General features: G+C 38.9%; 1 protein-coding gene across 1 annotated transcript in view; it reads left to right on the top strand.

The window, feature by feature from the left end:
* The first annotated feature begins 23,151 nt into the window (after nt 1–23,151).
* Nucleotides 23,152–26,579, top strand: part of FGD4 (FYVE, RhoGEF and PH domain containing 4) — a 67,680-nt gene continuing 64,252 nt past the window's right edge. Inside the window, exon 1 of the mRNA XM_081331267.1 lies at nt 23,152–23,171. The gene's annotated coding sequence lies outside the window, so the exon portion shown is untranslated. The remainder of the gene's footprint in view (nt 23,172–26,579) is intronic.

Genomic DNA, 26,579 nt, shown 5'->3' with positions numbered 1-26,579 from the left:
TGTTAAGCATTGTAACAATATGCCTCAAAAGTGGTCTAGTAGATTTCTGCAGTACCAGGGTGTTAGATTAAATGACCATTAAAGATCATTTAGATTCATACAGTCTAGAATTCTGTGACTCTACAAATGAAAACAAGCATAATCCTTTAAGGTGGGACAAATTCAGTGGATCTTGTACGCTTCATTGAGAATTGAAGTGCCCTAAATACTTCAAGATTTTAATAGAGCTTCTAAGTTTATATCCTTAGACATAGCACAAATCCCTCTCTTAAGAGGGGGTTGCAAGAGAGAGGAGAAACATTTAAGATCATTTAAATGCACATGCATTGGTGTATCTGTTTAGATTGGATAATATAAATCTGTTTTGTGTTGGATAAATGAATTATACTTAATTTCATAATTATGTATGGTACTGTATAAATGTATGCATGTGAATGAAGTAAGTATGTGTACACACACACACACAAAGAGAGAGAGAGAGAGAGAGAGAGAGAGAGAGAGAGAGAGAGAGAGAGAGAGAGAGAGAGAGAGAGAGAGAGAGAGAGAGAGAGAGAGATGTTCCAGGGCCTAATTGAGGAATGTAATACCTTTCATAGAGGGACGCGGTAGCTCAGTGGGTTAGGATGCTGAGCTTGTCGATCAGAAGGTTGGCAGTTTGGCGGGTCGAATCCCGAGTGCCGCATAACAGAGTGAGCGCCTGTTACTCGTCCCAGTTTCTGCCAACCTAGCAGTTCGAAAGCACGTAAAAATGCAAGTAGAAAAATAGGGACCACTATGGTGGGAAGGTAACAGAGTTCCATGCGCCTTTGGCGTCTAGTCATGCCGGCCACATGACCACGGAGACGTCCTTGGACAAGCGCTGGCTCTTCAGCTTTGAAACGTAGATGAGCACTGGCCCCTAGAGTCGGAAACGAGTAGCACGCATGTGCGGGGGAACCTTTACCTTTAATACCTTTCATATCACACTAAAATTGGCTAGTTTAGATGCAAAACAGGAATTGTTTAATTTTAATAAAGACATTGTGTTAAGAGAAGATAAGAAAATAACAATTGTTTTGTGCCCCTGTTTCTATTTAAAGAAAAAAAAATGATGTGCTCATAAGTTTGTAAGCCGCCCTGAGTCTTCGGAGAAGGGCGGGATATAAATGGAATTAAAATTAAAAAAAAATAATGTGCTGAACTAAACAAGATTTTCCAAGATTTTGGGTCTTTGGAAATAAAATGCTGCCAAAGTCCAGTAAATTAGGTTTTGAATTGAATATCAAGATGTCCATGTCCATAGATCATCTTTTTTTCTCATTTTGACGTGACATGCTTTTTTTAAAAAAGCCCTTTGCTCTCTAATAATTTGTTTCTGCTGTGTTCAGCAGAGTTCAGAGCAATTTGTGCTGCATATTCAGGACAATATTCAGTAAAGACCTTTCTTATCTGCTCTGCAATGATAGCATTGTAGCACATGAGTCTAAATTGATCCAAAATTTAAGTATATAATTAATGAAATATAATTACATAGCCGTCAATCTTATATACAATAATCTTGAGCAGCTCACAAAAAACAATAGTAAAAACATAACCCCCCCCCATAAGATCAATATCAAAAAGTAACTTTTGGTACCCCAAAACAACACTCCCACATATGTTAGTGTTCATATTTATTGGGCTCCAGCCCAAATCGTACCGAAATGTTTGGAAGAGGTATTAGTAAGGTGCAAATTAAGAGACCAGTTTGAATTGATAATCAGTACAAGTCTATACTTAGGATTTGCCTCTCTTTGCTTAGGCTCAATTTTACTTAGCTTTATTACTTTATTTGTAACTCTTCCTTTCTGATTTTCCTTTTGTTGCCTGGAGGCTGGGAAAGGCTGTTGGATCAGCTGTAAAAACCTTGAGGTTTCATTCTCCAGTTTCAGTAATGATAGAAGGTTTGCTCTATAAGATGGTTTCTTCCTGTGAATAGTCTCAATGTTTAGGTACAAAATAATAACACATGGAAGGGAAAAAATGAGCATAATTGAGTGTCAAAGAGCTAAAATAAAAGGTCCTCATGGTTAGGTATCTAAATGGTTAGGGAAGTGGCAGTTTCTGCAAATTTAAAGGCATAAGTGTACATTATTTGCTTAGCTTTTTGTTAAAACAAGAGCAAGACGGAAAAATGAGAATTACATAAGGAAGCCTCCTTAGGTACATGTACATACGTACACACACACACACACACACACACTGAATTCAAGACAAGAAAAATAGCAAACCTCATGTTTGACAAAAATCTTTATAAATGATGGAGAGGTAGAATTGCTTAATTCCTCTTTTGCTCACCCTTTTGACTTGGAATAAATAGAACAAATGCTGCAACAAAGGAGTTGGAGCACAAGATATTTTTAAGTGATTAAAGAGCACCCAGATGTGGAATAAAGTTTGTAATTTCCAAAAAATTGGAAGAACACTAAAATGACAGAATGCTCAAGATGAATGATCTTGCCCCAATCCTAAAAAAGCTGGATTTAAAAACTATACATTGGGCAAATTGGGATTGTTAGGTGAAAAATTCTAAAATACATTGTGAGCACTTTGAAAAGAATGGATTAATTAACAAGAATCAATTTGATTTTTTTTCAATCAAGTTGGGCTAGGTCAGACACGTGAAACTCGTGATGTCACGTGACGTCACGCAACGTATCGGGACGGTTTTGCCATTGCCGGCAATGGGGTGGGCACGCCTTCCAGATGATGCATCCGGCCTGCGGGCCAGCAGTTTGACACCCCTGGGTTAGGTAAACTTTATCTAGTTAAGGTTATTAGTCTTGTAGATCATGGGAACACCATGGATATAGTGTGTTTTTATTTCCGGAAGACACAATGTTTTCTTCTATGGAAAACGGCATGATATTATTCTGAGATGATTCCCCAATGAAGACTCAAGCCCGATACTTTGTCAACCAAGAATAACAGCCATGATTTGTTTAACAAGCCAGAACAAAGCCCTAAATGTGTATACAGTGTAAGTAGTGATTTACAAGCTATAAATGCTGGACTAAACTACATGCTACAACTTCCATCATTATTTCATTTTCTATGCTTCCTAGGAAGATTGCGAGTTCTTTTTTGTCCCAGAATTGACACATAGCAATATTGGCTGTCTTTCAAGAATATAACAGTTGTTTTGCTTGCTGCCTTGTGTTTTATCTGGCTTGTCCAGCAAAGAATCTCCCAAGTACAGCTGGGGAATTATTTTGTTAAACTCTATTAATCTATAAGGTTGTATGCATTTTAATTGGATTAATAAAACTTGGAGTCTATATTGGAAGTAGCTAATTCTGCCTGGATAGTAATACCTCACTGTAAGTATAAAATAGCCTGTTGTGTTTTGTTTTGTTTAGAAAGCATGAAATAATCTAATGTGCTAGATGTGCTTAAAGTAGCTGGTCTCTAATCCTAGCACCTTGTCAAAAATAACTCCAGTTTAGGAAAAGATTGCTTGAGCAAAGAATTGGAGGCTATTTAGAGGTTTTTCTCTCGTAAAGATGCAGAGATTATTTCTCTCATAAAGATAGATTTCTTTTGGTTATCATTGCCAAGCAGACTTTTTATTTATTTATTAAATTTATATGTCATCCATCTCACTTTTAGGCGACTTTGACATATAGGCTGAACACTAGTGTTCAGTTGCCAAATATCTTCATTTTATTTTCTTTCTTTGCCAAATATCTTCATTTTATTTTCTATAACAGACTGCTGTGGCGTGTCTAGTCTCTCCATGGGAGACTGTTTTGAGATTTCCTCTCCTAGTGTTTTATTTCCCCCCCCAAATCTCTTTTCTTTCCATGCTTTTGCTAATAACTAAAACCCCAAGGTGTATACAGCCACTGACAGCTTTGAACATATTCATTAACATCCACCAAATGTTACTAATAATACATTTTTAACGTACCAGAAGGAAGAAATTATTAAAATAGGAACAATCTATATTTAGCTGGTTTAACTATCTAACTTTCATTTGATTTACCGTAAATTGCACTGAGTTTAGTTTTGTCCTAGATTTAGGCATTTTTAGGCCTGTTCACATCTCCTTTGAGGAATGCGGTTCTGGTGCTAAAAAACTTGAATACTCCTGATATATAGGATAATTGCTCCTTATGGTCCCTCGAATTGTCTCTTTGTGATTTCTTGTTCTAATTGTATACGTTAATTACTTGGTATCAGAAGAACAAGTTCTTTTCTCTGGCATGAATTTGCTGGTGGTAAATGTTACTGTTTCTCAAGGCTTGTTTTAAAACAATGCTTTTCATAAAATTTGTTTTTGCACAAAATTGGTTAAAAAACAGGAAGAAGATAGACACAAAAATTTTTTTCTCACAATGAAGGGAAGAAAAAGATATAGGTCCTTTAAGGAATCTGTTTTTAAATCAGTGTTATAAACATATTTATAAACCTATGCAAGAGATTAATAGCAAAGTAGCCAAAGTTATAAATGACCTCCAAATACTGTATAATCACGAGCAGAACTGTTTAGGCAGGTGAAATCTTGATTTCTATCATACATGTTTCCTATGAGAAGCAACTGGATTCCAGTGATTTGGAATTTCAAAATTACCCCAACCACCAATAAAAGTTGGTGCAAATGTTACTGCTGGGAATTGTTCTAAAAGGGGAGCAGATACTGTTGACTAATTCATATTTCTATTCTCTAATTTTCAGGAAAGGCAAGGAGTTGAGGAATTATACTCCAGAACAGTCTTTCAGTTTTTCCTTGCTTCCTTGCCTTCTGCAGAATTTTTCAGCATTCTGGACGGTTGAGTTTCTGTTTGCATGGTAGTGCAATATTTAATTAAGTGTAGAGCAATGGGAATTGAAGTAAATCAAAGTTTCACTCAGACGGGACACTGATCAGGCAGTAAAATACTTAGAAAAGAAAATTTAGGATTATAGTGCACAGCTCACCAAAACTATTGCCAGTTTAGGAATGGCTAGAAAAGGCTTTGAAAACAAATTGAATAGGCATCAGAATACCATTACACTATACAAATCTATAGTATTGCTGGAAATAGTCACTTTATAGAATCAGCAAAAGGGGGCGCAATGATTCAGTGGTTAAAGATGCTGAGTTTGTCAACTGAAAAGGTGACAGCCTGGGTTCAAGACCCAAGCGCCACACAATCGGGTGAGCTCCCATTACTTGCCCCAGCTCCTGCCAACCTAGCAGTTTTAAAGCATGGAGTAGATAAATAGGAAGATAACAGCATTCCATGTGCCTCAGAGTACAGTGATGCTGGCCACATGATGATGGAAGTGTCTTCGGACAATGCTGGCTCCCTCACCAGAGATGGGGCAGTACTCATCTCTTTCTTAGCCGAAGGAACTAGCATTGTCCAAAGACACTTGTGGACATGACTGGACAGGGGAAACCTTTACCCTTACCTTTAGAATCAACAAAGGATTGTTTCTAAGCTATAACTGACTTGAAATTGTGCTGAAATCTTTAACCATCTTAAACAGATTAAGCTGGATCTCTGCATGCATGATATGAAACACAGTACAGAAGCTTTTCTTTGCAAACTACTCAGTGTTATAAAGGCACATCTTCAGAGACATTGTGGTAGGAAACTGGTTTTTATTTGGGCAAAATTTCTTCTCTCTAGGAAGTTGCTCCCCTTCATGGATTACTGCCTTGTCATGGCGAAGGGGCTTCCATAATTCAGTGAAGCTATGAGCTATGCCGTGCAGGGCCACCCAAGATGGACAGGTCATAGCAGAGAGTTCTGACAAAATGTGATCCACTGGAGAAGGAAATGGCAACCCACTCCAGTATCTTTGCCATAAAAACCCCATGGACAGTACCAAAAGGCAAAAAGATATGACGCTGGAAGATGAGCCCCTCAGGTTGGAAGGCATCCAATATGCTACTGGGGAAGAGCAGAGGGCTAGTACTAGTAGCGCCAGAAAGAATGAAGCGAATGGGCCAAAGCCTAAAGGACACTCAGCTGTGGATGTATCTGGTGGTGAAAGGAAAGTCTGATGTTGTAAAGATTTTTTCTCCATAGGAACCTGGAATGTAAGATCCATGAATCAAGGCAAGCTGGATGTGGTGAAACAAGAGATGACAAGACTGAACATCGACATCTTAGGAATCAGTGAACTAAAATGGACAGGAATGGGTGAATTTAATTCAGATGACCATCAGGTATACTACTGCGGGCCAGAATCCCTCAGAAGAAATGGAGTAGCCTTCATAGTCAATAAAAGAGTAGGAAAAGCAATACTGGGATACAGTCCCCAAAATGACAGAATGATCTCAGTTCGTATCCAAGGCAAACCATTCAATATCACAGTAGTCCAAGTCTATGCCCCAACCACCGGTGCTGAAGAGGATGAAATTGACCAGTTCTACGAAGCCCTACAGCACCTTATAGAACTAACACCAAAAAATGATGTCCTTATCATCATGGGGGATTGGAATGCTAAAGTAGGAAGCCAAAAGATAACTGGAATAACAGGCATGTTTGGCCTTGGAGTACAAAATGAAGCAGGGCACAGGCTGATAGAATTTTGTCAAGAGAATACGATGGTGATAGCAAACACTCTTTTCCAACAACCGAAGAGACGGCTCTACACATGGACATCACCAGACAGTCAACACAGAAATCAGATTGACTATGTGCTCTGCAGCCAAAGATGGAGAAGCTCTATACAATCAGTAAAAACAAGACCAGGAGCTGACTGGCTCAGACCATGAGCTTCTCGTTGCAAAGTTTAGGGTTAAACTGAAGAAAGTAGAGAAAAGCACTAAGCCACTCAGGTATGAATTAAATCATAACCCTGTTGAATATACAGTAGAGGTGACAAATAGATTTAAGGAATTAGATCTGATAGAGTGCCTGAAGAACTATGGACAGAGGTTCGCAACATTGTACAAGAGGTAGCAACTAAAACCATCCCCCAAAAAAAGAAATGCAAGAAAGCAAAATGGCTGTCTGAGGAAGCTTTGCAAATAGCTGAGGAAAGGAGGAAAGCGAAGGTCAAGGGAGAAAAAGAAAGATACGCCCAATTGAATGCAGAATTCCAGAGGATAGCTAGAAGAGATAAGAATGCCTTCTTAAATGAACAGTGCAAATAAATAGAAGAAAACAATAGAATAGGGAGGACCAGAAATCTTTTCAAGAAAATTGGAGAGATGAAGGGAACGTTTCATGCAAAAATGAGCATGATAAAGGATCAAAATGGCAGGGACCTAACAGAGGCAGAAGAGATTAAGAAGAGGTGGCAAAATTACACAGAACTATACAAGAATGAGCTTAACATCCTTGATAAGCACGATGAGGTGGTCACTGACCTCGAGCCAGACATCCTAGAATGTGAAGTGAAGTGGGCCTTAGAGAAACTGAGCAACAACAAAGCTAGTGGAGGTGACAGTATTCCAGCTGAGCTATTCAAAATCTTAAAAGACGATGCAGTAAAAGTGCTACACTCAATTTGCCAGCAAATTTGGAAAACTCAACAGTGGCCACAGGATTGGAAAAGATGAGTTTACATTCCAATTCCAAAGAAAGGCAGTGCCAAAGAATGTTCAAACTATCGCACCATTGCACTCATTTCACATGCTAGTAAAGTTATGCTTAGAATCCTATAAGCTAGACTCCAGCAGTATGTGGATTGAGAACTACCAGAAGTACAGGCAGGATTTCAAAGAGGCAGAGGAACTAGAGACCAAATTGCCAACATACGCTGGATCATGGAGAAAGCTAGGGAGTTCCAGAAAAACATCTACTTCTGCTTCATTGACTATGCTAAAGCCTTTGATTGTGTGGATCACAACAAACTGTGGCAAGTTCTTAAAGAGATGGGAGTACCAGACCATCTTATTTGTCTCTTGAGAAACCTATATGCGGGTCAAGAAGCAACAGTGATAACTGGACACGGAACCACTGATTGGTTCAAAATTGGGAAAGGAATCCGGCAAGGCTGTATACTGTCACCCTGCCTATTTAACTTATATGCAGAGCACATCATGAGAAAGGCAGGGCTAGATGAATCAAAAGTTGTAATTAAAATTGCCGGGAGAATTATTAACAACCTAAGATATGCAGATGATACCACTCTAATGGCAGAAAGTGAAGAAGAACTAAAGAGCCTCTTGTTGCGGGTGAAGAAGGAGAGTGCAAAAGTTGGGTTGAAACTTAACATTAAGAAAACCAAGATCATGGCATCCTGCCCTCTCAATTCCTGGCAAATAGATGGGGAAGAAATGGAGGTAGTGACAGATTTTATTTTTCTGGGCTCCAAGATCACTGCAGATGGGGACTGTAGCCAAGAAATTAAAAGATGCTTGCTCCTGGGGAGGAAAGCCATGGCAAATCTAGACAGCACACTAAAAAGCAGAGACATCACCCTGTCAACAAAAGTGTGTATAGTCAAGGCTACGGTCTTCCCAGTTGCAATGTATGGCAGTGAAAGCTGGACCATAAAAAAGGCTGAGCGCCAAAGAATTGAGGCCTTTGAACTATGGTGCTGGAGAAGACTCCTGCGAGTCCCTTGGACTGCAAGGCGATCAAACCGGTCAGTCCTAGAGGAGATCAACCCTGACTGCTCTTTAGAAGGCCAGATCCTGAAGTTGAAACTCAAATACTTTGGCCACCTAATGAGAAGGAAGGACTCACTGGAGAAGAGCCTAATGCTGGGAAAGATTGAGGGCAATAGAAGAAGGGGACGACAAAGAATGAGGTGGCTGGATGGAGTCACTGAAGCAGTAGGCATGAGCTTAAATGGACTTCAGAAGATGGTAGAGGACAGGAAGGCCTGGAGGAACGTTGTCCATAGGGTCACGATGGGTCGGACACGACTTCGCAGCTAACAACAACAACGGGAAGTTGCTAAAACTTCAAAATCTAAAAGTTTAAAAATTGTGGTCAAAATGAAGCATTCTCTATTCCTGCTAAGGCCAGAAGCTTTTATCCCAACTTTTCTGATAATAGAACCCTGTCCTTCTAGATGGCCCTTGAAAGCAGCAGTTTGCTCTTCTTATAAATGCTCTTTTTGTTAGAATCTGGAATAGAGCTGTTGAAAATATTGCAAGCCTATTTTCCTTTAAACCCATGGCTTGTGGAACTAAACAATGCATTGTTCTCATTGGACCCAACTTTGGGGAATATTGCCAGAAATTCCTAGTTATCTGCATACATTCTGCTCACTGTATCTCCTTGCTTTGTTCTGAGTTTGATTTGTTTTTAAAGTTCTATATTTTTGTAACAAGAAATGGTGTTGATAGCATTTTAATAAAAGTAATAAATATAGAGAGACAGAAGCATTTTTAATGCGGGTATGCTTCTTTCTTCAACTGTTTACTATTAAATTGTGCACAATTCTTTACTACCAATTTTTGATGAAGTCTTCATTTTTTGAGACTAGGTTGTATTTTTGCTTGTTGTGTACTTCACTATAATTTTAATAAGAAACTTGTTTTAAAAGATTGTATTGTACATTGGTTACTGTACACACATCATCATCCATCAACACACAAATACAAGATAAAATGTTAATACAGTAAACAGTATTTAAAAAAAGTGAAACCAGCTACTCACTTTGAAACTGAGAACCAGTTTGGTGTAGTGGTTAAGATGTAGGCCTAGAAACCAGGAGACTGTGAGTTCTAGTCCTGCTTTAGGCATGAAAGCTGACTGGGTGACCTTGGGCCAGTCACATTCTCTCAGTTCAACTCCCCTCACAGGTTTGTTGTTGTGGGAGAAATAGGGGGAGGAAGGAGTATTATGTTTGTGTGCCACCTTAGGTTGTTTATAAAACATAATAAAAGTGGAATTAAAAAAACTAAAAAAATAAATACAATACAAATAATGTCTATCAACAGTAATAAAAAACTTAAAAAATATTAAATACAATACAGATAATTGTCTATCAACAGTAATAAGTTCTGTAATATAAAGAGAAACTTAAAGATTATCGTTACCAATGCATGAATATCTATCTAGTTGACATTCAGAAATAACAAACTAAAACTAAACTTTCACAAATTTATAAATGGTTGTAATTGGAAAAGCCTATAAAGTCCTATAAAATAAAAACAAGAACAGATATTTAGCAAATCAATATTTTCAAATGTTGTGTGTGCTAAACTTTATCTAACCGAGGGGTCTTCAAACTTGGTGCTTTTATGACTTGTGGACTTCAACTCCCAGAATTCCTCAGCCAGGCACGCTATCTGAGGAATTCTGGGAGTTGAAGTCCATAACTCATAAAAGGGCCAAGTTTGAAGACCGCTGATCTAACCTGTAAGGCTGTGGATTATCTTCACCTGCATATCATTGCTAACCACACAGGAAATTTTTGTGCTTGAAATTTAGATTTGACTATTTTGATGAGACTTAGGAATGAGAATTAAAAGAACCACAACCCTGATTCTAGTGGTGGCTTCTTTACAAGTGAAAAAGGATGCTACTCATTTCTTTATACTCGTTAAGAGGAGTTGACATGAATTTAGGCTAGCTTCCTCTTGTTCCCACATGACAGTGGAACTGTTTGTTACAACTCCTGAACTTGGCTTGAGATCTGTTTATCGGCTAATCTATAACACCCATGACATGTTCTTCATTAAAGCTCAAAAAACTGTATATCCAGAATGCATAGAAATTTGCAGTTTAAGAGAGTATGGCTTTATCTCTCTGGATTTCTCTCTGTTCTTTAGACCGCATCCCTCAATCCTCCTTTCCAAGTAGTTTACAGGATCCAAATCATGAGTTGCCGAGGAAACAACATTTTTCCTGGCATTAGTTCTACTTCAGCCTTCCTCAATTGTTCCTCTCCTTCTTCCTTTTATGTAATCTTAAAGGCTGATAAGAAAAACAAAGAAAGTGATGAGGAAGACACAGCTTAACAGGAAATTCTGTAAAGTATTACATAGTACAGATAGTTCTCAATTTATGATTACAGCTGAGCCCAAAATTTATGTTGCTAATTAAGACATTTGTTAAGTGAGTATTGCTCTACTTCAGACATGTCAAACACAAGGCCCGGGGGCCGGATCCGGCCCACGAAATGGTTTCATGTGGCCCGCAAAGCCATCCTGGAAACAGTGAGGGAACGGCCCCCTCTGCCTTGGCCCTGGCCCAGAGACCCTCCTCCTGCCAGAGACCCTCAGATCTGTCCCACTCCTGCCCAGGCCCCCATAGGCACCCTTGATGCGAATGATGTAGAGCTGGCCACGCCCACCCAGTAGGCCATAGGCACTCTAGCCACGCCCACCCACTAGGCCACGCCCACCCTGGCCATACCCACCCGGCCCCCTGAGGGCAACCGCAATGCTGATGCGGCCCTCAATGAAATTGAGTTTGACACCCCTGCTCTACTTCATGACCTTTCTTGCTATAGCTGTTAACAATTGAATTGCTGCAGTTGTTAAGTTAGTTAGTAAGATGGTTGCTAAGTTAACTTGGCTTCCCCACTTGTCAGGAGGTTGCAAGAGGTGATCACATGACCCTGGGACATTGCAGCCATCATAAGTACGAGTCAATTGCCAAGCATCTGAATTTTGATCACGTGACCCTGGGGAGGCCACAAGGGTCATAAGTGTGACAAACCATCATAAGTCACTTTTTCAGTGCCATTGTAGCTTTGAACGGTCACTAAATAAACTGTTGTAAGTCAAGGATTACCTGTACCATCTACTTCTTCCAGTCACTGGCCGTTAGAGCCTCTTAGGATTTTTCTCCCTTGGACTTCCTTCCCTGTTATTTTTTTCGTGCTTTTCCCTTTTCCTTTCTCCATCCTCCCTTTCAGAATAAAAAACCAAAAATCTAGGTTGCTGACCTCTTGAGCAGCCTAGAGAGCAAAGAGGAACCACGTGTGGTAGAAGAAATTGTACCCTCTAACAAAGAAATTATTCCAATGGTTGCAGCAAGCAATACAAATAAAAGTATCAGGGGCAATGCAAATGTAATTAAAGTTTTTCAAAATTACTGGTTATGGCTATACCAGGGGTCAGCAACCTGAAACAGTGAAAGAGCCACTCGGAACCGGTTCCCTCACAAAAGGAAAAACTGGGAGCCACAAAAAATGTGTGCACATGTGCATACATGCGCGCATGCGCAGAACAGGGTTTGACTGAAGAGTGGAGCCAAGGCGAGATATGCACCTACCCTGCATATTTGAATTGATTGGTTGAACTTTTTTAGTCCCACTTTTTTTTTTTGGACTGCACATGGCAGAGGACTGGGAGCCGCAGGAGACAGCTGAAAGAGCCGCATGCGGCTCTGGAGCCGCGGGTTGCAGACCTGTTGGCTATACTATAGAATAGGTAATGAATACATGAGTAAACTGTGCTGTGTTGTAAACTGGTGCTCCTCCTTTGAACGTCTTGATATTGTTTTTCTTTCATGAATGGTGAAGTGAATCAACATTTTTAAATCCTATTCTTTATCATGGAGGTCACGAATAGCCAACTTCTCTGTGCTATTTGCAGGGCTTTTTTTGTCATAGAACGCTCAGAACGAGTTCCGGCACCTTCTTTGGATGGAACCTTGTAGGGTAGGCAAGGCGGGTTGTATGACATGTGTGAGTTCCGGCACCTTTTCCTTTTACAAAAAAGCACTGGCTATTCGTGTCCTCAATTAATGATCATAGTTGAGCCTTGCAATTAAGGTCATAGGCCATGAGGGTCAGAAAACAGATTATCATGTGACTGATCAATTTTATGATCTTTTTTTTTAAAATGGTCATTGTGTGAATGCTGCAGTCATAAAGCAAACCAATTATACTCTATAGGTGTAATTTGCCAGAAATCCGAAGTAAAGGCCAGTTTCTAGCAAAAACATCATAACTAGCAGTCATGTGACCAAGGGACACGACAAACAGCCATAAATGTGGGCTTGTTGCCAAGTGCCACAAATGTGGTCATGTGAGTGGAGGTGGTGGTCATTGAACTTTGGAACTGGATATAAGTACAGGTGATCCTCGACTTACAACCACCATTGAGCCCAAAATTTCTGTTGCTAAGTAGGACATTTGTTAGGTGAGTTTTGACCCATTTTACAACCTTTCTTGCCACAGTTGTTAAGTGAGTGTGTCAAACCTTAAAATGCTCTGAATTCAGCCATGTTTCTTCACTTTTCAGTTGCCACAGCAATGGGAAGAAGGAGAGGCATTTTTTTAGTTTACTCAAAACAATAACTTCCTTGTGGGAACCAAGGTCAAGCAGCCTAAACGTTTGGAGGGCTGGAGCTACTGTTAGGAAGCCCACCAAAGGTGTTAATTGGGAATTGTGATTTATGACACATCAATGGGGTGGAGAGTTCAACTTTTACTTTGTAACCTCTCAGGGGGGTGACTTTCAGTCTTGGTTTCACCTATGTTCGTGCTGATATTATGTAGCCATTAAAAGTGTTCTTTGAGGAAAGCAATTGCCTCAGAGTTCTTATTTCTTCTGGTCTCATTTATCAGAACCATGACAGAGTGACTGCAATTGTTAAATTAGTAACACCGTTGTTAAGTGAATTTGGCTTCCCCATTGATTTTGCTTGTCAGAAGGTCGCAAAAGGGGATCATGTAACCCCCAGGACACTACAACCATCATAAATATGAAGCAGTTACCAAATATCCAAATTTTGATCATGTGGCCATGGGGATGCTGCCATGATTGTAATTGTGAAAAATGGTCATCAGTCATTTTTTTCAGTGCTGTTGTAACTTTGAACGGTCACTAACTGAACTGCTGTAAGTCAAGGACTACCCATACCTTTTTGGAGGTCCTTTGTAATTTTGAACAGCTTATAAATAGAGGACTACCTATATTTCCCAGATTGTGGTTTGGGGATTATAATTCTTTTTTTGCCAAAATCCTGACTAGACACTCAACTCACTTGAAATAAAGAAGATATTACCTAACTATGAAAGTTATCCCATCCACCCGTTTGTTGGAACAGTTTGTGTAAGTTAAGTGCAGTAAAATAATTTATTAACGAAGAGAAATGCTCAGAAAAAAATATCCATGTTTTGATTTTAAAAAATGGTAAAATTGATTTAGACTTGAGATATGTTCAGCTGGTGCAGAATGCAGCCGCGCGGGTTGTGATGGGGGTTTCCCGATACTCCCATGTAACACCTCTCCTCCGCGAGCTGCATTGGCTTCCGGTTGCCCTTCGGGTGAGATTCAAGGTGCTGGTGATGACCTATAAAGCCCTAAATGGCTTGGGTCTGGGATATCTGAGGGAACACCTGCTGCCGGCATCAAGCTCCCTTCGTCCTGTGCGCTCCCACAGGGAGGGTCTTCTCAGGGTACCGCCGGTAAAAGATTGCCGGCGGACAATACCCAGGGGGAGGGCCTTCTCTGTGGGTGCGCCTGCCCTTTGGAACCAGCTGCCTGTAGAGCTTAGGACTGCCCCTGACCTTCACTCATTCCGCCCAGACCTGAAGACCTGGCTCTTCGAGCTTTCTGGCCTGGACTGAGAGTATTAACTGGGGTTTTAATTGTATTTTAATTGTAATTGGGTTTTTAGTTCAAGGTTAGTGTAATCATTTTAATTGTTTTTAATTTTTGTAATTTGTTGTATTGTTTTAAAAAAAACCTTGTGAACCGCCCTAAGTCCTACGGGAGAAGGGCGGTATATAAGTCTAATAAAATAAAAATAAATAAAATAAATGTTTTATGGATTGCTAGTTGAAGCAAGACACAGAAATGCTTTGTTTAAAACTAGTAAGAAGTATATGGCATTCTCTGTCAGTCATATACGACTGGAGTTGAAGGCCTTATTTCACTCTTGTATGGTGATGGATGGAGTTACATTTAAATGGTGGACAGGGGGAAAATATGCGGGAGTGGCTTTGAGGAGAATTGAATGCAGTTGTGGGGAAAAAAGGCCAAATATGTCTTAATATTTAATGTAATTTTCCTTTATTAGGTACCAAGCAGGTAATTTAATAGGTTCCTGAAGGACAGAGGAAATCTTTACAGACACTCCAACCACCATTTGCTCCCTAAATTTGAAAATATGCTATTCTGGATAAGCTATGTATTTTCCTTTAACAATGACAACATACTCAATCCATGTTTAGAATAGAATAGAGCTGGAAGGGACCTTGGAGGCTTTCTAGTCCAGCCCTCTTCTCAAGCAAGAGGTTTCATTTAGGGGTGTGAATAACATTCTCAATTTAAGTAGACAAAGAGGTTTAGTTAGGCATACCGCAAAATATTTAAGTCTTTTATATTTATCATAATCTTGATATAGAACTATTTAGAAATGCCGGCCAGTGGGCTGGGTTTTGTTTTAAAACTGTTATAAACAGTTTTAAAGCACAGCAGACATACTGGGCTGTTGATCTTCCATTCTGAGGTCAGATCACCTCAAGTGCATCTTTACTCCACCGTGTCCTAGGGCTCTTCCCCCAGGTGTTTGCTGTATCATGTGTTCCAGGAAACAGAATATGGCACAGAAGCAGGCTGTGAGGTGCAGGATCAAAAAAAGTTGATTTCTGAGATTACCGGTCAGCTGGCCTTCGTTTTCTTTTCATGATGCACCACAGCTAGATTGTAGCATATATTGTGCAAATACTAGTGAATGTGGCATATAATAGACCTCAGTATGATTTTTTTAATTTAACTAAGAATACAATAATTGGTTCTTGCCTAAAGCCGTAACCGATTTCATTAAACTAATGTCACTGAAAAATATTTTAAAATTTTGTTAGTGTCGTTATTTGCAAGGAAAAATTGGGATCTGTTCTTGCTAACATATGACACTTGATCATGGCTGTTCTCTCTTTGCTGGTTACCCGGAGGTACAAGTGGTGCTGAACACCTACATCTCCAGCCTTTGCTTCCAAAGTGTGGAGTCCTTCCAAAGCATGTGTTCGTTGCATATCCCAATAAACAAACATCGCAAGAGGCTGAGTCACCCAACAATGTTTACTTATAATCCCTAGCCTTCAAAATTATTTCTTAAAACTGTTTCTTTTATGAATTCAGTTCTTCCCCTAGTTAAAGAGATGTTTATGGTTTGCACCTAAGTTACATCTTTTATTCTGAAGCCTCTTATGTATGACATCAGGTACATTTTTTTAAATGAAAAATTTCTTTGAGTTGCAAAAAAGCAGGTGAAGGTTTAGGATTGGTGAATTGGAAGGTATAGAACAGTTCACTTTCAGAAAAATTCCTTGGAAATTAAAGAACTCTTCACAGCAAGGCCTTGCAAATGAGTCACCTCTGGTTTTGGGAGATATTGCTAGAGAACCAGTTTGGTCTAGTGGTTAAGGCACCAGGCTTAAAACGTAAGAGATTATGAGTTCAAGTCCTGATTTAGCCACAAAAGCCAGCTGGATAACCTTGAGCCAGTAACTCTCTTTCATTCCTTCTAACCTCATAAGATGGTGTTGTGGGGAAAATAGGAAGAAGAGGTCTTAGATACATTAGCTGTCCTAAATTACAGTATTTGCAAAAATAATAAAGGCAGAATATAAATAAATATTCCCTAATAGTTCCCATGGTTGCTGTGTAGGGTCCTTTGGCTAAACTGCATAGATAGCTCCATTTTTGGAAGATTTACAGTGCCCCCCCTCTCAAGATAGGCAGCAATCTTCCAAGGCTGCATGACACCCCCATTAATTGTTAAAATACATAATTCATAACACTAAAAACATTTTAACACCAAACCTGTAAAAGAAACTCTGGAAAAGAAGCTCCAAAAGTTATTTCTAGGTGAACAATGTAGCTGTTTTTGCAATTGTTTTGTCACAGTGAAATGCCTGTGTGTCCAGTCCAGTCCAGCCCACTGTCACATGCCAAAGGTTTTCCTTTTAGTCTTCACAAGCATTTATGCTGTAATTAAGCTTTCTTACTAATTTGTGTATAGCCATCATTCTTGCTGCCATTCTGCTCTGAGTTTTATATTCCTCTCAAATAAGCTAAAGGAACAAGATTCATATGTTAAACAATCTCGTTGAAAGCTCAGTAGAAGTGGCACCAAGAATGTTCCCAGCTTAGAAAGAAGGAGAAAAAAATTATAGCCGCTTACAGGAATGCCTATTGTATTAGGTAGCATTGCTTGGCTTTCTCTTTTAATACAGAGTTTGAAGAGTTTACACAGATCTAATAGCTGTTGAAAACCTTTTAGCTTCCCCTTGCATTCTCCTTCTGTGGTTTGAAAGCTTAAACAACTAGTTTTCCCTTTCAGCTATTTAACTGAAATAAAATCAATGCCTTTTCTGGCTTCCCACAATTTCTAGCTCATTGGTGTGCTTTGTGATGCATTCTCTGCAGTGCAGAACCCTTAGGGGAAGCCAGGCAAATTTGCTTATGGTGCTTTTGAATTGTAAACTTGCAGAGTGCAGGGATGTAGAGCTCCTCCTAGGTCTGCTGGGCTCGCCTGCTGGAGAGAATCTAAGCCTATCATATGATCTTGCCATTGGGAAAGTGAATTTTGTCGACATAGCAGCAATAGACTGATGTAGGTATCAAATCCATGATTGCCATGGCATCTGATCTAGGTAAGGGGAAACCTTGCTTCTGTTTAGAGGATTTACCATAGTCTTACCGTGGAATTCAAATACTCTTTGCCTGCATGCTTTTCATAGTTTTGGGCATTACTCAAATGAATTTAAAACATGCCTCTCTCTTCGGTAATTTAAAAATGCGCAACTATCCCCATTGGAATGTTGTCATCTCCCTATCCTCTTCGTTCCAAATTCATGCTTTGTTTGGCAAGTGGAAAATTTGGCTAATCTGTCATAAAAAATACTGAGTTCGTTTTGGTGTTCTTGTTTGATTGTTTTAATTTGCTTATGATTAGATTAGCTGTATGCTTAACTGATTTTTTATTTCCCGTTGTCTACCTTGCACTTACAATATGAAAATCTGTACTGTTCTTAGTTCTTCTTGCTATAAATCATTGCTGATTGTGCTGAGTGATTCATTTATTTGGGCATAGACCATACATCTTGGAATCAAATGGTGAAGATCAAGTTTTCTTCTGAATAACATATTGCGCAACAACACTAGTCCTTTATTTAAGTGACACCTTTAAATATGTGCAGTAAACTGATGTGAATTGAAATGCACATTTGAATTCAAGCATCCAAGGTTTATAATAGCTGCCTATATTTTAATTTAAAGGTACCTCAAAAGACCCATTTTACAAGCTTATTCTGCAGGATGAATGTCAATAAATGTGTCTTTTGTTTTGCTTAAAAGTATATTTTATTTTAAAATGGGATTTCATATACATACCCAGTAACTTTTTAAAGAGAAATTAGCATAAAGAAATACCATTTGTGCCTCTGTGTCTGTCTTTGCAGGCATGGTGCAGTGTGTGGGAATTAGGGTGAACCCACCATAGATGATGCAAAAGGACTCAATAGAGGAACAGTTAATGCTATTAGCTGTTTATGAATACTGCAACTATCTGTGTTTAAGAAAATGCTTGATATAAATAGTATGCTTCATATTTCTTTGTCCACCGTTATCAGCTTCCAGGCAGAAGCTAAAAGTCTTGGCTTACTCTGTGAGTAAAATCAGTTGCATTCTCTTTGATAGGTTTTTTTTTTACTCCCTTTTAGTTTGCCATGGCATACTCCCCCTCTTACACTTAACAAGTTTTTTACTTCTAAAAACTTGCTAGCAATTGGAGAGGCCGTCTTTTTGGTTTCTGCTTTAAATCACTTCTTTCAGTTCATTGCCTCTAAGTAGCAAGGAGACTGCAAGTAATTATGCCGTATGTTTTTAGCAATTATGTTTGACCTAATGGAATCCATCCAAGACTAGGAAAAATCTCTCAGTTGAGTATTGTAGTTCCTTTTCCAAAAGAAGCAAAGTTATTTGTCTGTTGTTGTGATTGATGTAGGTAATAGGCTCAGAGATTCAGTGAAAAGATGAGTCAAAGATGAGTTAGGATATGGAGGTAGCAAATCAATGATAATCCTATATATTCTTATACACAGCTGCTTATAGCAACAAGATGAGACAAAGCGTATATTCAAATATGTGTAAATATAATAACAAAGAAATAGTGAAATTATCTTTCAGTGCCAAAGTGATTACCTTAACTGTTTGTTTACCTCTTTCCTTACCCCCAGCCCCTGAACCAGCTGCTTTGTGGTGACACCCAATCCCAGCTAATAATAATTATTTTCCTTGCAGTGTTTAATTTTCAGTCAGTTGCATCTTCTCAACAATTTACAGTTCTAAACAGCACTCAAATGGGTCTTTGAGTCAGTCTTGACTCCCGGTGACTGCCTGGACTGATCCTTGCAGTTTTCTTGGCAAGGTTTTTCAGAAGTGGTTTGCCATTGTCTTCTTTTTAGGACGAGACTGAGGAATGGCTCAAGGTCATTCAGCTGGCTTTGTATCTAAGGTGGGACTAGAAGTCTGATTTCTAGCCTGGCGCTTAAACCATTACACCAGAAGTCTACACCTCTGTAAACTCAGTGTAAATGTGCAAATCCAAAAAAAATAAGATTCTTCATTGACAAAATTACAATTGTTTTGTGAACAGTTACAGTGTGCTCTGATTGGAGCAGGCACAGAGATACCCAATGTGGCCATTATAGAATATATATAATTTCCACACTCTGAAAAGTAAGGCAGAATAGAAGTGATATGATGGAGTGTTGGGGCATAATCAGAGCTTAGAACTGGGTTAGTGGACTGCTGTTTCTTCCCTCTCCTCCTTGTTGATGCCAAAAAAGCCACTTCTTTTCTGAAATGGAACATTCTGAACCATGCAGATACTTCTGAATATCCAATCTTTCAGGAAATCCACTTATCATTTGCTCTGATGACCTTTAAAACTTGTCATATAGTGGACTTTTCTTCAGTTGAATTTTGTTACTCAGGAGCATTATGAGTAAGAGTTTAACCCACTTCAGTTTTGCCTCCAATACACACAAGGAAGGAAAACAACTTTCTTGCTTGGGCTGCAGTCCTGAAATACAGATTTTTTGGGGAGGGAGGGGGGGAGTCTGTTCAAGTTGGAGTTGGTGTTGTTGGTAGTGTGTGTGTTATGTGTGCGCGCAAGTACAGGAGGTGGATGGTGTAGTTGGGTGTCCATAAAGAAAGGCTGGAAAGATGATGTAGTGGCGTGGGATGTGAGAGCAAGAAATTCAGAGGGACTTACCAGAGCAACTATCAACCTTTCCTGCTAGATTTATCATTGACTTTCTTTGTGGGAAGTAGGCAGGGAAAGTTGCAAATCGCAGTCTTGTAGCCATGGGACACTACAATTGTTGTAAATGCAAGCAGTTTCCCAAACACTCAAATCATGATACATGACTGTTGGGAGACGGCAATGGTTGGAACTTCAAGGACTGGACATAAGTACCACTTGGTCAATTCTGTCTCAACTTCAGACAATTGCTGAACAAGGGGTCGATAAGCAAGAGCCACGTGTTTATTTAGTTTTTCTGAACTTAGCTGCCTGTTAAAGCAACACTGTTTCTTCCAAACTTCCTTAAAACTCAGCATTACAAAGCTTTTTCCCCAAAAAGTTATTAAAAACAACCAACTGAACGAAACCAAAACTGACACTGGACCTCCACATAGCACTGAAATAGGGGAGGGGGGGAAAAGTGAGGAAAGGCATAGAAGGGACAGACTTGTTGAAATACCTGGATCTTGGTCTTATCTGTAATCAGTTTTAAGTAAAATGCAGTAATCCAGGAGAGAATGGCTAAGATAGGAAGGAATACACATCCTTCCTATCTTACGCAAAAGTCAGGGAATAACAAGGAAAAGGGGAAAAAAAAGAGGGCCAGAATAATTTGCAAAAATTGTGGAGATTAAGATTGACTTAGCTTCGCATACATAAAGCAACCAGAGTGCACGAATTCCTGGAGAATTGGTTAAAATGTAGTTAATCTATTTTGCTCTTGTAATATTAGTTCAGGCTTGGGTAAGATTGTTCGAGATGAGTGGATGTTTTTCTAAATAAGACAACAACATTACTTAGTTACCATAACTTTTATTCCCCTCTTAAAGGGATTAACAGTAGAAAAGAATGTTTAATGACTTCACAAGGCAGAGCTGGAATCTTTTCTGGCTTTGAATAAAGTTTATTGGATCCTTCCTAAAGAATTCCAATGAGATTAGGAATAGGAAGTGCTGTTCCTCCTAAAAAACAAAACTTTTCTGTATGAATATACAGGAGGAGAAAGGCTGCTCTTTCTTCTGCCCTTTATAAGCCTGAGGCTAAGCTATAAGATGAAGTTGGTGAAGATTGTCACAGAAGGGAATACTGTAGATGATCTGCTGAACTTTTCTTTTAAGCTTTAGCAATGCATTTTTCATTATAAATGTCATCATTTTCCTGTTCAAAAAATTCAGGGAATTTTTAAATTCTGTTGAATTTCCCTTTAACGCACCCATACATTTGAATATCATATCTAGCTTTTTTGGCAAGACTTTGCATACTATTAAGTAAATATAGAAAATGGTTTTTATTGTAAAGACACATACTAGAACTAGGAAGCTAATATTTTTAGAAACAGGATGCAACAGACCTTGACAAATACCGGACGTTTAAAATGCCCATGATATTACCAATAAGTTAATTATTTTAAGTTAAATCACGAACGACACTGTGATACTACTGCTGTCTCAAGGATTTCACCATTAAGTACGTCAGTATAAAGCTTAATTATTATTCCTTGAAGATAGTAGCACTCAGAGGGTACAATATGTTCTCCTTTCTGCTAATTTCCAGAACATTTAGTATCCTTCCTTTCCCCAATTTTAACAGAGTAAAATTCTATCACCAAACTCATAAATTAGGGAAAACAAGGAGGATCCAAAAATGTGTGTTAAACCATTTTGTGTTAATTATCCCCTTAAGATAAATCCACTGGACTGTATAGCTTTTTTCTGGCAAATGGTCTGTTGGGTAATATCTATCAAAATAAATTAAAACAAAATCACAGTAGGGCTCAAAGAGAAAAATTGTGCATTACTGATGCAAAATAGGAAAATATCTACTTCTACCTTCTCTATAGGTTGGAGGTTAAAATAGATCTAATCTTCCCTTCCCTCTTCCCCTTCCCCTTCCCTTCCCTTCCCTTCCCTTCCCTTCCCTCTTCCCCTTCCCCTTCCCCTTCCCCTTCCCTTCCCTTCCCTTCCCTTCCCTTCCCTTCCCTTCCCTTCCCTTCCCTTCCCTTCCCTTCCCTCTGTATGCATTTCACTATTATCAGTTTAAGCATGATTTAGTCAGGGTAGTATTTCCTTTGTGGATAACTTTCTTACATTTTGAGGTTCCAATTTCAATGTGACTATTCAGTTTTTATTATTAACTCATAGTCATCGGCATGACACATTTTCTGATGTCGCTGCTAGGAAATATGAGGTACACACTGCCCTGGCCTTTTGTGACTCTCATTAGCCAAATTCTGCAGCTGTAGTCCTGGAGCATCACATGGCAATCTCATCTCTGCTTTCACAGCTGTATTTGTATTTTGTTGTTTTTTTCTTAATAACTGGCACTCATTCGGACTTTTTAAAAAAATTAAGTCCTCCTCCTTAATAATGTTAACCCAACCAAATGTACGGTATTCCCTTGGCTGAACTGATGTAATAGTTCTTTGGCTTGCTGTCTGAAACCTTTGCACATGTGTGGCTTTGGAGTTGAAGGAAGTGAATAGTTTAGGATATAAGCAATTAAAATTGGAATTGGTGACTTTTAGTTGTGCATTTGGATATTTATGACAAAATGAAAACTGTTTTTTTGACATTGTATCAGAATAAAATTACTGGGATTTGGAGGCATAACTGTTAACAGTAGTAATCTTGTGTTAGTGTCATAAATTCATAAGTGGATAAACTTATTTCTGCTAGTAGTTCTGTATTTTTGCTCATTGCAGAATGTTTAGGTGAGGGAGAATTGTGATGATGATGATGTGATGATGATGTTTATCACTTTGCTATGGGTCCCTGAATAGAAAGCACACTTACCCAGTTGCACATTTGGTTTGTGCAATGAATCAAGAAGGTGGTCTTTATACTCAGCCATATTTACATCAGCCTTTTCTGTTTACAGGTGGCAGTACGTGTCCAAAGATCTTAGTCACTCCAACCTGCTCTTTAAACAGTACAACTAGGCTGTACAAGCCAAGCATCTGCAATGAAGTGGTTCAAGGAGTAAATGGAAACGATCCAGTTAAGTATTCTCCGTGGCCAGCTTCAAACTCAAAGCCACAAGGTAAGTAGTATCTCAAACCTGTACTTGACTTTGATTTCAGGATCCTGTGAGTTCCTTGAATTAATGATACAACACACGTTGCACAAATAAAACTGCTGGCTTGTTTGGATGAATGAAGCTTTAGCCAGGAATTGGGCCATTATGAGAGAACTAGATTGGAAATATGAGAGATGAATAAATACTGTATATACTGCTCAAAAAAATAAAGGGAACAGAAAATAAGACATCCTACTATTAAATACAGTACATTGTGTTGTTTAAGTGTTCCCTTTATTTTTTTGAGCAGTATAGTTTGGTCTAATGGTTACCAGGCTAGAAGCCAGGTCTCTGAGTTCTAGTCCTTCCTTAAGCATGAAAGCTAGATGGATGACCTTGGCCCAGTCACTTTCTTTAGCCCAGTTCACCTCACAGAGTTGTGGGGAAAATAGAAGGAAGTATTGTGAGTGTTTGCCACCTTGAATTATTTTATTTATAAAAATAATAAAGGTGAGATAATAAATAGTGTCATTTTAGTATTAAAAGATTATTTTATTTAGCAACTCAATCATTCTTTTACCGACTGAAGCAGTTCTATACCGCAGGTCAGCTTCCACAGTTCTTTAGAAGAAATTGAGTAAAAATATTGAGTCGGGGAAAAATGTGTTTCCTAGATGTATGGCTCGGTCAGTTGGGACTTTTCCTGCTTAAAGAAAAATGGCATAAGGATCACATGTCAAGTTTCTGGAATTGTTTCCAAACCTTTTACCAGCAGAGGCCTGAAGAGATGGCTGTATATTTTCTGTGTACAGTTTCATGTTAGATCTATCTGGGTTTGACTCTCCCTTTGTGTTGTGTTGGTGTGTGTGATGCTTGTGCATTGGAAGGCCTAGCTTGGGATGGATGTACTCTAGTATAGGTGACGTGATTGGAATAGAGCAGAGTTCCCCAAACCTTTTGGTTTTGTGGCTGGTGGGGAGTTAGAGAGGGGACGGTTAGCGGCTGGTGTGTGTGTGTGCAGCTCCATTTGTGTGAGCGGCATGCATGCACGTCCGCTGCTCATGCAAATGGAGTGTGCATGCATGCACTTGCTCACTACTTGGCAAGTGGTGATATGAGTTCTCTCCCACCATTTCTGTGGCCCGGTTGGGCTGTGGCTCAGATGTTGGGGATCTCTGGAATAGACCACTTGCCAGCATTTTGAGCAGCTGCCAAAGTGTGTCTCTTACAGGGAAGATTTGGGGGAAGTATAGCCTTCAGCCACCTCTAACATGAATGTTTTCATAACATTTATTTTATTTATTTATCAAACTGATACGCCACCCATCTCACCTAAGTGATTGTGGCCAGTTTACACTTAAAAGCCACACAGCCATTTAAAAGAGACATAAATAAAAACGAACTTAAAGCAGGAATAAAAACAGGTTAAAAAGTTAAAAAGGCAGAGGGAGCATCCTCATTCCCCAAATACCCCCAAGGTTCCATGCCACTTCTAGATCCCCATACCAGTTGGCAGAGCCAGGTCTTGATCCTCATCTAGAAGGCCAGCCGAGTGGGGGGCCACCCATCAGGGGCAAGATATTCCATAGGATGGAAGAAACAGCTGAGAAAGCTCTGTTTTTAGACCCCGACAATAAAAATGCTTTGATTGACAGGGTCTACAACATACCCTCCTTGCCTGATCAGGTGGGATGAGTTGATGTAATTAAAACAAGACAGTTCCTCAAGTTACCTGGTATCATGCCAGATATTCTTCAAAAGATAACCCCATGTAGAATGCGTTGCAATAACTTACAGTGCTACCTCATGGTATTGTTTACAACTAGTACTTGTGTATGAGTTAATCCTGAAAGATCTCTACTTGTGGTAGCTGTTCTCATTTTCATATTGCTGGCTGACTTTGGTTGATCTTGAAAAGGTAAGCAGAGTGAGACATAATATTTGGGTGAGAGACCAACAGGAAATCCCAGGGATATAGACTAGACAGGGAAGTTGAAAGAACTTCTCAGAAAAAGAAAATGGCAAACCACTTCCATGTTATTGCCCAGAAAAATACATGGGCATGTCAATGCAGTATAATCATCTGGAGTTGAGCTCAGGTCAAAGAAAACTTTGTCTCTACTCTCAGTGGGTTAGGAGTGCGGCATTATTGCTGGTTAATGTGAGAGAAAAATATAAAGAAACTATTTCTTCCCCTCTCAGAAATTTTGTTCCCAGTAGGCATGGACATCAGAGTGGCATCAATTTATTGAATTAAAGTTTGATTACAGTTGTTTTGGTAATATATTCCTCAATTCCAGATCAACCAATTAGAAGGATACTGCATTGTTTTTCCAGATCATGTAAGCAGCAGCGTTGCTTAAATTAGTGATCAGATGGTTATCAAAAGTTGTATTGCAATTCCCTTGGTTCCAAAATTTCTCCACTGTGGAGAAATTAACAAGAGAAGTAGCAGCAAATAGAGCAGAAACTATAGAATGGAGAAACTCTCCCAGATATACTTACACACTTCACGCACTTCTCACAGTGTTCCTTTTCATCTCTTAACATAACATAAAAGTGTTGAATTCTGAACAGCTGGTTTTCATCAGTCTTGTTGGGGAACATTTTTATAGTTCAGGGGACAATTTGGAAAGTGTGTCTAGGTTTTCTTGTCTTGATTTGCAGTACATTTATTCCTCAATCATACTTAGTTTGGCACATCATTGTTTTAGTTGAGCCTAGCATTTCCATGTATCTGCCTATTTAGATGGACTGAAGATGCTTCATTAGATTTGAGTATTCATCATACAGCTCATTAAGTTCATTATGCTTTGTGATTACTAGAAAATATTATTTGTTGGTCAAGTCTGCAAAGAGGTTATATTCCATTCAAACATGAATTCCCTATTGTTCAGCTAGCCCTTGAAGTTCTCCTTTTCTCCTGTTACTTGCAAAAGTCAGAGGTGGCTTTCTTTTATTAAGTAAATTTTGTTAATGAAATAATTTAATACTCAGAGCAAGCACTGGATTTGAACCGTAGTAGTTATAGAAGAGGCTAAACTCTTATTGTGGCACAGTGTAATAACTTATTTTAAGTGGTAATAAAGATTATTGTTTAGCTTTGCTTTGTTGAATGTCTAAGTAATTTTGAAGAACAGAGCTAATATTATGGAACTTAATTTCTAATCCTGTGATCTTCACTGCTCTTTTCTGAATCTGTTTCAATTATTTCTCTAAATACTTCCCAGGTCTCATGCCCATATGCGAACATAACACTGGAAGTGTAGATATGGCTAATGCAAAATAAAATGGCTATATTTTTCCAAGATTTTGCAAATTATATTTCTATTAATTTTGTTTATTTTTGATATTGCACATTACTTGATCTTTAATATGAGAGTCAGTCTTGCAATAACATGGTATATAATTACCGTATGTATTTATTGTAGT

This window comes from Vipera berus (genome assembly GCF_964194415.1).
Source record: "Vipera berus genome assembly, chromosome: 6".
NCBI lineage: Eukaryota > Metazoa > Chordata > Lepidosauria > Squamata > Viperidae > Vipera > Vipera berus.
This window is presented reverse-complemented; position numbering and strand designations above follow the sequence as displayed.